Source organism: Nicotiana tabacum, chromosome 6 (genome assembly GCF_000715075.1).
Source record: "Nicotiana tabacum cultivar K326 chromosome 6, ASM71507v2, whole genome shotgun sequence".
NCBI classification, from domain to species: Eukaryota; Viridiplantae; Streptophyta; class Magnoliopsida; order Solanales; family Solanaceae; genus Nicotiana; species Nicotiana tabacum.
Window position 1 is genome coordinate 98,447,212 of NC_134085.1, and position 5,315 is coordinate 98,452,526.

Sequence of the window (5,315 nt, forward strand, 5' to 3'; positions counted from 1 at the left end):
CACTCCACATTCATTCGCGAATGCGAGAGCCCTCTCGCGAACGCGAAGGACAAATCTCTACAACAGAAACCAGAATAATCTGCAACTCTCCAAACCAAAAATTTGATCTGCTAACCTCCCAAAACTCACCCGATACCCTCGGTACCTCAAAAAAAATGCCAACACATCCCATAACATCATTCAAACTTAATCGAGCCTTTGAATCACTCAAAACAACACTAGAACACCAAATCAACCTCAGATTCAAGCCTAAGAACTTAGAAACTTTCAAATTCCACAAACGATGCCGAAACCTATCAAATCAACTCCGAATGACCTGAAATTTTGCACACACGTCACAAATGACACTACGGACCTACTCCAATTTTTAGAATTCTATTCTGACCCCGATATCAAGATTTCCACTACCACCCAGAAAGTGCCGAAATTCCAATTTCACCAATTTAAGCCTAAATCTACTACAGACCTCCAAATTACATTCCGAACACGCTCCTAAGTCCCAAATCACCTAATTAAGCAATCTGAACCATAAAAACCAAATTCTGAGATCGTTTACTCACAATTTAACTTTTGATTGACTTTTCCAACTAAATGGCCAACTTAAAAGACTAAGTGTCTCATAACACTCCAAAACTACTCCAAACCCGAACCAACCAACATGATACGATGAAATGTAGGTGAACAACACATAAGAAAGCAGAAATGGGAGAAACGCAGCGGTAACTCATAAAATAACCGGCTGAGTCGTTACAGTGACGAAAGCGGCAAGTAAAGGGGAATTGGGAATTAGGGTTAGGGATTAGGGATATATGGAGAGATGGGGAAATTTTGTGAGTCGTTGATCACTTTTGATCAACGGTTGGGATTTGAGAAGAGTTGGGGTCGGGTTTTGGACTGGGTTGGAAATTAGGGGTTGTCTGGATTTGGGCTTGGGTTAATTCGGCTAAGGTTTGGGGAAATTGAGCTGAGGTCTGGGTAATTTAGGTCCGAAAAATAGGTAAGAAATTAGGCTATTATTTAAATACCCCAAAATTTATAAAAATGCTTAATAAATGAATAAAAATATTATTTGTGCACTAAATACTTGAATTAGTAACTTTGAATTATAAAAATATGAATTTTCTAATAACATAGAATAAAAATCCTTTATGTAGGAATATATGTCATTATTGCAAAATTAGATAAATAGCTTTAAAAATGCTAATGTAATTATAGAAATAGAATAAAAATATTTGACACATATATTATATGTGCAAAATAATTATTTTAGGCAACTAAGTCATCACAAAATAATTTAAAGGATAATTACTAGATATTTAAATATAAGAAAATTAATGATAAAGCTCTAAAAATTATGAAAAATTATAGAAAAATGTTTGCATTGGTTTGTAAACTAAATGATGATGCAAATTGATGTTTTAAAAGTATATATACTATTTGAGGGTAAAATTGGGTATCAACCGCTGCCCCTCTTTACCCGGAAATGATGGAAGCGTTGTTGGGTAAAGAAAATTATGACCACTTTTGGCCGAATAGAATGAGGAATGATGTGATTTAGAAAATATGGGTCGAACCTTGGTTCCTGAGTTGCCTACATATCCCTGGTGTTACGCGAATCATGCCGTGTGTAGTCTGAATCCAATGGTGAATGAAACCGATGGAGGTGTTGTAGTAATGGTCGTATGTTTCGTAAAGGGTTCTTTTGGGAAGGATAGTATCAGATGGATTTATGCGAAGTCATGAATGTGAATTTGAGATGTTATGGATGTATCATATGGCAAATATCTGAACGGTCATAGAGTAAAAGGTGGGCAATTACTGGTGGTCGGTTACGTTTGAAATAATTGCAGGATGTGAATGTTATGAATGGAAACTGGAGCGAAGATTGCTCCCGTTTGAAGAACGATTACTTCCTAGATTACCTGCAAAACTTAAAACACAATGCATGCAAATATATATGGATTATTGCGAGAATTTAAACATGATGCAAATTCCCTTTGGACCATGAAGGTTATCTTTGGACAGTGAGGATGATGTCCTTAGACCATGACATCTTGGACCATGAATCGTGAGATAAGGGATTCACATGACATAAAATGATGCCATCGAGCTATGAGAATGATGCCTCGGAACTAGGGCTGCTTATCGGGCGGATCGGGTGGTTATTTACGTTTAACGATTTGGCTTATCAGTTTTTGGCTTTTAAATATAGTAATCTGCTAGCCACCCGATAAGATATCGGGCGGATTGGTATCGGCTTAGCTATTAGCGGGTGGTTTATCAGCCTATTTGAATAATTGAATTTGTATTACATAGGCCTATTTTGACAATACATTGATACAGTGACATGGAAGCAAATGGTTTCTTTACCAATCATACACAGTAAACACCACAAAAACCATTCTTAAAATTCTATCAAAGAGATAAATACAACAACATCAAATATCTCATCCAACATCAGTAAGAGCAAGCTTAGAACCACCTAGAATAACTAGAGACTACCACAACAGGATATTCAATAAATTTCTTTTAATATCCAAGAAATTAACAAAGCCTTTAACAAAAATATCTCAATGTTAGCAAATTTTCTTGAAAAAATAAAATTCATTTTTTGACAAAAAAGAAAAGTTGAAACAACCAAAAAAATACTTTGCAAATGAATTTTCAAACAAGTTCATATAAACGAAATATAGGAAAATGAAGGCCTCGGAGGTCTTGGTGGATAAGGAATCATCAGATGGAAATTTTGTAAATCCCTATCAAAAGTAGCAAATATCTTTTTAACATCACCGGCCATTTCATATCAAAAACTCGACAATTAAAATCCATAAAAAATAAAACTAATTGGATAAAAAGAAAAATAGGGATTAGATTATGATGAGGAAGTCAGAAGTAGCTGGTTGTAATAATCATAGTATGTGCATTAGTGGGAATCCGAATGATTTCTTCATCATCCTTACACATCATAATCGAAAAATACCCCAATATTTCTATATTTTGAAAATAAAAAATTAAAATCAAATATGTTAAATTAAAACAAGAGAAAATGTATCTACCTTATCACCGAAAAACCCTTTAGCAGAAGGGATAATTCGAAGCTAAAGGTAGGCACACATATATAGGAACAGATATATATGCAGTGTTTTTGTATAGCCTAATGATAGATCCTTTGATCCATTCTTCAATATCATACGATCAAAGAATTACAATATTAGACCTTCTCAACACTAAAAAGTGAAGAAAAAATAATGAGAAAGGAACACCAATTCAGATTTAGAATGTTAAGGCAGAGATAGATAGAAGAGAGGGGATTTGATCTGTATTTATAGGCAGCCATAAAAATCCTAGAGAGAGGTTTTGTGTTAGCGTTATGTTTTAATAGACTCAATTTCTCTGGCCCGTTGTGTGTGTGTGTGTGTGTGTGTGTGTGTGTGTGTTTATATATATATATATATATATATATATATATATATATATATATATATATATATATATATATATATATTCTTAACGGTTTAACGGGTTAACGGATTATCCGTTAAGAAAATTGAATAATCCAACCCCAAACCGATAAGACTTTAATAAAAAAATTCAATTTGTTCCTCGTCCGTTAACCCGATATCAACAAGTCATTAAGCTTTGGTTTCGGTTCGATTTTCTGTTTCGGTTTGGTTTTGAACACCCCTACTGTGAACCATGACGCCTTTGAATAATGATGTGTAATATTGAGAGATCCTCAGGCCATGGAATGGTGTCTTCCGGCTATGAGGATGATGCCTTCGGACTATGATGCCTTTGGAAATAATGGCGATGTTTCAGCCCATGAAATACAAAGATATGATACTTGGTCATATGCGAAATGAAATAAGACAAGGCTTAGTCTTGTGTAAGATGAAGGCAGTGCTTAGCCCCAGGTGAATAGAGGATAGTGCTAAGTCTTAGATAGCGTAATGGAGATAGTATTTAATCTTGAGGAAAAGGCAGTGCTTAGCCTTATGCAATTAGGGAGGCAATGCTTAGCCTCATGCAAGAAGGAGATAATGCTTAGTCTCGATGTAAGGAAAGACAATGCTCAGCCTTATGCAATTGGGGAGGCAATGCTTAGCCTCTGCAAGGAGGAGACAATGCTTAGTCTCATGCAGGGAAAGGCAGTGCTTAGCCTTATGCAATTAGGGAGGCAATGCTTAGCCTCATGCAAAATGGAGACAATGCTTAGTCTTGATGCAAGGAAAGGCAGTGCTTAGCCTTATGTCAATCAGGGAGGCAATGCTTAGCCTCATGCAAGAATAAGAGACAATGCTTAGTCTCATGCAGGTAAAGGCAGTGCTTAGCCTTATGCAATTAGGGAGGCAATTCTTAGCCTCATGCAAAATAGGAGACAATGCTTAGTCTCGATGCAAGGAAAGGCAGTGCTTAGCCTTATGCAATTGGGAGACAATGCTTAGCCTCATGCAAGGAGAAGGAGATAATGCTTAGTCTCACGCAGGGAAAGGTAGTGCTTAGTTTTATGCAATTAGGGAGGCAATGCTTAGTCTCATGCAAAGAATATGAGACAATGCTTAGTCTCGATGCAAGGAAAGGTAGACAATGGGAGAGTAAAGCATCTCTTAGTTGAGAATGTTTGCGCTAGATAATTTGTTGTCTTGAAGTATCTGCGAATATTGTTGTCTTATTGTTCCTGCATTCAAAGAAAAATTGTGAGTTCTGCAGGGGAAGGTTGGTTCGCACTTTTGTATTCTGCCTTGCCTGTGCTCCTATCTTGAGATCATGCTTGAGTTATCCTAGGTAACATCTGGCTATCATATAAATAAAGTTTTCAAAAAATATGCATGCATTTGATAAATTTAGTAGTATGCGATATCAAGTAAGTTAGATGAATCAATGACTGTGACATATTTTAAAGACATCGCGACCTCCTTGCTTTAGAATTTTGAGGGTCCTCCTCAAAATTCTGCCCCAATTTAGAAGTGATTCTTTGACTGTTCCTCATATGAGGAAATTGGTTGGACTTGCTCTAGAATTTTGAGGGTCCTCCTCAAAATTTTGCCCCAATTTCTGACCATGGAAAAATGAAGATTTTATTAAGATGTGATCGATCCCACAGGGCTGCCTACGTATCCCCTCTTAAAAAGGAATCAGGTCAAGCGTAGTTCAGTTACATCAAATAAAGAATTGTAAATAATCTTAAACATAGTATCTCTTGACTGCGTCTGAATTGATAGGTTTTGGCCAAATTTCTCCGCCTATTTTTACAAGTATGAGTGCACCTCCTATTAGTACTTGATGAACCATGTAAGGACCTTGCCAATTGGGTG

The 5,315-nt window shown here is 36.3% G+C and overlaps 2 non-coding genes across 2 annotated transcripts; both read right to left on the reverse strand.

Annotated features, from left to right (window-relative positions):
• Nucleotides 1–2,702: 2,702 nt before the first annotated feature.
• LOC142182464 (small nucleolar RNA SNORD24) lies at nt 2,703–2,795 on the reverse strand. Its single transcript, XR_012711283.1, has one exon. It is a non-coding gene; the product is annotated as a small nucleolar RNA SNORD24 (small nucleolar RNA).
• An 86-nt stretch (nt 2,796–2,881) lies between these two features.
• Nucleotides 2,882–2,960, reverse strand: LOC142182412 (small nucleolar RNA R12). The gene has a single exon (XR_012711247.1). It is a non-coding gene; the product is annotated as a small nucleolar RNA R12 (small nucleolar RNA).
• Nucleotides 2,961–5,315: the final 2,355 nt, after the last annotated feature.